Source organism: Equus quagga, unplaced genomic scaffold (assembly GCF_021613505.1).
Source record: "Equus quagga isolate Etosha38 unplaced genomic scaffold, UCLA_HA_Equagga_1.0 HiC_scaffold_12162_RagTag, whole genome shotgun sequence".
Lineage (NCBI taxonomy): Eukaryota > Metazoa > Chordata > Mammalia > Perissodactyla > Equidae > Equus > Equus quagga.
The window spans coordinates 1-6,012 of NW_025792344.1; the positions used below are offsets into that span (position 1 = coordinate 1).

Consider the following 6,012-nt stretch of genomic DNA (forward strand, 5'->3'; position numbering starts at 1 on the left):
CTCTCCCAGCCTCTGCAGTTCTGTGATGGAATGATGTCACTGACACCTCGACCACGGCTTGTCACAGCTTTATTTAGTCCACTAAGAATGCCCTGCAAAAAGCAAAGCCTGCACTGTGAAACGACAGGTCTTCATATAACCTAGTAAAAGACAGCACTTTAGAAAGATAAGGATCTTTGAACAAAGATGACTTTAAAAATTCATAAGAAATAGAAGGAAAAAAGGAAGAGAATTCCGTCTATATGTCCGTCCACTTCACATCAAGAGTAGAAGAAATTTAAGAGGAAAACTCCATAGTTAGTAGCAGAGGTTACTTTTAACCATGTAAAATAAGATTAAATCACAAATACAACTTTTGACTATATCAGTCTCTTCAGACACAAAATAATGATCAAGTCAATATCATTTCTAATTTTCAATAGCATTTAAATATAGATTATACCAACGAGGAAAGTAAGTAGGAAAGGTAAATTAAATCTATTTTAAATCAAAGCGGGTCATTTTTACCTCAATCTTTTTTTGGTGTTTATTCTGTATCATATTATGGAAACATGATTAAGTTGTAGAGAAGTGCAGAGTCGCGTCCCTGAGCAGTTCTGAACCTGCTGTAAGCGCCGCCGCTCTGAGCCTCTGCACCACGTCTGCAGCAGAGCCCAGGCAAGCTGCCCGTAGGCAGAAGGTGCCGGGGCATCAGCCTTCAGCTCCATCCGACTCGGCCATCTCAAAAGTCACATCTATTTCAGAAGTCGTTTACAGCTAATTGCATTTCAGGGCTTAGTTGCTAAAAGCATCTCATTTACGAAGGAACAATGTTTTGGCCTAACAACATTCCTGCTATAGTTGTGGTTATTGTTCAATGGCTGGTTTGTTCCAACGGAAAGTAAACAATCTGTGGGATGTGGAGTATTCTGTGTCCACTGCTTCAAGACAATCACTCGTCGTTTCGTTCAGGTCTGAATTAAAGATAAGCTAATCACACAGTGTTCAATTTGAGCTTCTTGAGTACTGATGAAGCCAGCCCTGGTGGTTAAGATGCCATGCTCTCACCACCACGGCCTGGGTTTGTTACCTGTCGGTCGTCATACTGTGGCGGCTGCGTGTTGCTGTGATGCTGAAAGCTATGCTACCAGGATTTCAACTACCAGCAGGGTCACCCATGGTAGACTGATTTCAGCAGAGCTTCCAGACTAGACAGACTAGGAGGAAGGACCTGGCCACCCGCTTCTGAAAATCAGCCATGAAAACCCTGTGAATAGCAGTGTAGCACTAGCACTGTCTGATAGAGCACTTGGGGGGAGAGAATGGCGCAAAAGACCGGGCAGTGTTCCACTCTGCTGTCCACAGGGTCACTAACAATACGGATGAAAGGCATCTGTAGTTCATGGAAACCATACATTGTGGACGATAGCACATGCTGCTTCATATAAATGATCACTGACAGACGTGGCTTACGAGTCCACAAGAAAAGAGAAAGAACAGTCAGTTTTGCTACATTTTAATAGTAGGTTCTTTAAGGGATTATTTTTTAGGTCTCGTCAGCAACATCAAACAAAAGGTACTGAGTACTCCACAGGGTACAGAGTGCTGCCAAGCACCTGAGGAAATTTACATGACATGGAGAAAACGGGGTTCTTGCCCCTTGAGGAGCTTACAATCTGGGGGCTGACAACTCAGTCTAAGAGTTGAGTGAACAACCAAGCAATTTATTAAGGCAAATGCTTCATCCTCGCCAGCTATTGTGGATTGAATCCTTTTGGAATGAAATCTAATCAAGGTGAGAGACAAGACTAAATTTGGTTGAGAATGCTTTCAGGCTCCTAGAGTTTTTAATATCCATCTTAATAAACAGAACTGACCTCACAGACAACTGAAAGGCTAGATCTCCTGAAGAGCAAGGGCTAGAACAACTTACTCGTGGTTACTTATTTTAAAAAGCAAACGTACTGAACGGTATGACTAGGGTTATTACACTAGTTTAAAAATAGGCCAAGTACTGGCACTGCATTCTCCTGCTAGCATTGGTCATTTAAAATAATGAGTATTAATATGTGGGCTCTACATCTAACCCACAGAAAGCCCACCCCAAATCTTAATGTTCTGTGTATCAAATATCCACCTGTGTGTACTATGAAAGTTTTATTTATGCCCCATTAAGTCAAAAGTAATGTAAATAGTCAAATTATAATAAGCTAATGACCTGCATATTTCCATATGGATGAATGTCAATATATCTAAATAGGAAATAAATGGCAATCCTATCTACCTATATAAAAAAAAATAGAGTATCTCCAGATTTTGCATACTCATCACTCTAAGAGAGTTATGCAGGTTTTAAGGTTTCACAATCAGTTGTCAGAAAAACAGCAGTGATTCCTGCAGTATCTTGTTAGCATCTGACTCGAATTATTTTTAGAGTACATGATTTAAAAGACAGTATAAACCCATCTGCAAATTTGTAATTATTCTGAGATGGTTCCATCGCTAACCCTAGAATCACCATCAGAAAGAGTAACAATGTGACGTAGAAGGACAGCTAATCAACACGACTGAAAATATGCTCACTTTCAGAAAAACAGTCGGGTCACCGGGAAAAATCTGAGCTCCCACCTGGAAACAGTCCCATCTGGGACACTGCTCTGGCCAAGGCACTCTATGCTTAGCAGGAAAACCATGAGATCAGGTGCATTTAGGCCTCTGAGGAGCAGCCTATAAATTCCCAGACGGACCTGGGGTGGCACCATCGGCCCCATTCCTCTCCAAGCAGCCATCCTATCCTACCCACATCAGCCCCAAGTTTGACATTCATCAAAAAAACCAAAAGAGCATATTGGCGCAGAAGTGAACAGATGTGTAAACTTGAGCACATTCTTATTGCTGTATTAATTCTGAAGAGGAGCACATCCTACCCACAACAGTGTTGTTCCAGGAAGCAGGGCAGGAGCAGTGGTAAATTAGAAAAGTGACTATTAATTGCACAATTAATAGAAAAGTAAAAACATGTTTCAAAATCTACAAGAAGCCTGTATTCAAAGGAGTCTTAGATGTCAGTGATGTGCTGGACTTTGAATTCTGTGGTACAGCTGTGCAACGGACCCCCTCCGGCCTCCTGGCATGGGTACGGCTCGCTTCCTGCCTGTCGAAAGGTGAATACGCTACACAGAGCTATGATGCTTTCTACCAAGTGGTGAAGTTCACAGAAGTTCCAGGTTAGTCAGGTCAGGATCATTCCTTGTGCAAAGTTTGATGTAGATGAAGATAAAGTGGTTTCTTGGTCAATAACTGCAATTTCTTCCTTTTAAAGTCAGTGGGCTTCTTGTATCTGTAAGCACAATAGAAAAACCACTGTTTCAAATCCTTTGATGATTGATCTATTTGGAGGTCACATACTAAGAAGAAACACTAGTCACCACTCAGTTAGAGCTAATTTCCTACTGTGTGTCACTTACAGTTCTATTACAATTGGCCCAGGTTTAATTTCATCCATCTCCATGAAAGCAAAACATTTGGTGCTGGTAAACCGTTTTTTAGGCTTGTAGTGTTTGAATTCAAAGAAGATAGCTGCACCTAAGGAATGAAAACAAACCACATTAGCCACAGACAGCACATTTGCAGTGTCACGACATTGTCTTTGATGACCAGAAGCATATGAACAAGCAACAAGTGGCATAATTTACAAATTAACCTTTGTCACATTCTCTCTGGTGATGTGATCCTCATGTCATGACTCGGGTCACCACCCAAAACTTGGGTATCTGAATGGAGTGACATTTCTCCATATCATCCAATTCTACAAAGTACAGTAAAACTTCTTGAGCTAGAGTCACTCAAGAATGTACATAAGTTCATACACAGGGAGAAGCATAAACTACTGAAGAATATATAATATTAAATACCACAAAAAGAACACAGAAGATACTTAAGTGTTGACATTATTCGTAGAAAAGCATTAGGCAGAAAAGGCATGTGAAAGAGTTCATCCAAAAATCCAGGCTTAAATCATTTCTCCTCCCTCTGAAACAAAAACTCAAAATTTCAATTTTTGGGGTGTTTTGGAATTCAGACCGCATAAATCATGTGCTGGTTCAGTTCTTAAATGTTACCTATTTCCCAATCCCTTTTCCGGTGTCAAAGCACCGTTCTGTTTCTCCTGGAATTCAGCAGCACCAGGGAAGACAAAGTTCTCAAGAGATAGCCTGTTCTGTGCCCGCCCCCAAGGAGCAAATGGTAATGACATATTTAGATACGTTCATGCCCCCGAAACCCAACAGATAAATAAGCTCTCCCTACCTGCCCAAGAAAAAAGCTAAAAACAGACTAAGAAGTCGCCTCACCCATGCAGCCAAGAACAACTAATTTCTAAGGCAGGCATGGAAACAGAAGGAAGGAGGTCAGGTCTCACTCTTAGCTGGCGACTTACTAACAGTGCCTCGGCCAGAGGTGCTGACCCTGCTCGGCTCCTCAAGACAATCAATGCACACCCCACACTTTCACGGATGACAAGCTCAAAAGTGACTAGAAGCCGAACGATGTTCAGAAACGTGTGTGCAGCTCCAGCACACGTCAAGGGAGGAAACGAAAGCCAAGCGCTCAGGAGACGACGGCACGTGGGTGAGAGAGGGGCGTATTTAACCACCTACTCCTAACACACAGGAAAGGATTGCAACTGTCAGGTCACTGGTGACCTCCTGTCCCCAGGTGTTTGACCCGCCGTATCTGCAAAAGCGTCGCTAACTTCCTTCCACAGCACGAACAGAGGCATTTTGTTACTGAAAAACCTCACAGACTTCTACAGCAGATCCCATTTCTCTTCAGCTATGGAACCCACGTCCTTGTCATTGTGACTGGGTCTGAAGTCTGAATAAATGTGAGAACAAAGTCACATTTGGAGACAATATTAAAGTCCAAATACGATACCATCATTTTAAGGAACTTTAAACAATTCTTATTCATCTGGCTCATCAGTAGATAATACATTTCCTGCATCCTGGTGTGCACAGCTTTGTGCTCCATGGCATTTGTAAGACAGAACACAATGTGAGATGAGACCAGCCTAGGGAAGATGAACTGAAGTGCTGGGAGACACGAAGAAAGCACATTCATCAGCATTAGCATCAGCTAAAACTGTACCTGTACACAATCAATTCAAAGCTGGAGAAAACGCACAGAGTTGAATTCTGAATGTGGTCTACTTTTAGCATCTTGTGAGTCAACTCACCAAGAACACAGTGCAGAAAAATAGACAAGTCAGCCCGTGACACACTCCCCACCCACGTCAGAAACATTTCTCAAAGCAATGGAGTTAAATGAAAAAAAAAATCGCTGTGTTACTGTTTTTATGCAGAAGGCATACTTCATACTGAAATTCCCTCAATGTTATTTCTTAGGCATGTCCTGCCTCCATATTCCTCTAACACAGCGATTCTCAAGCTTTGCTGTGCATCAGAGACACCAGCAGAGCGCTGAGCCCGCCCCTCGGGCTCTGACTCAGGCCTGCGGTCAGCCAGCACCGGCATCCAGCCGGGCTCCAGGGCTGCTGCTGCTCTGCTCACACTCAGAGCCGCTGCACGCTCACAGGGGCACTAGAGCAAGCAAGCCCTTCAGTGGCAGAACAGAGAAGGCAGCAGCACCAGATTTGAGAAGGAAAATGTCAAATATTTTAGAGGTTGTGGCAATTGTTCAAAAGGCACTTTCTATATTGTGTACAAGCTTCCAGTAGAGCTTGAAAATTTCCAAAACTGCAACTGAATCTCAGGTGATAAAGGGATTCTGAAGTCTTCTCTTCAGAACACTGATGTTCCTGTTGGGCAAAAGGGACAGAGAAGGGCCGGTGCGGTGACGCAGTGGTTAAGTTCACACGTTCTGCTTCAACGGCCTGGGGTTCGCCGGTTCGGATCCCAGGTGCGGACATGGCACTGCTTGGCACACCATGCTGTGGTAGGTGTCCCACATATAAAGTAGAAGAAGATGGGCATGGATGTTAGCTCAGAGCCAGTCTTCCTCAGCAAAAAGAGG

The 6,012-nt window shown here is 43.0% G+C and overlaps 1 long non-coding RNA gene across 1 annotated transcript; it reads right to left on the reverse strand.

Moving 5' to 3' along the window:
- Positions 1–1,479: 1,479 nt before the first annotated feature.
- Positions 1,480–5,875, reverse strand: LOC124231924 (uncharacterized). Its single transcript, XR_006886723.1, has 2 exons — positions 3,447–5,875; positions 1,480–3,319 (listed from the first exon to the last, which is right to left on the reverse strand). It is a non-coding gene; the product is annotated as an uncharacterized LOC124231924 (long non-coding RNA).
- Between the last annotated feature and the right edge of the window lie 137 nt (positions 5,876–6,012).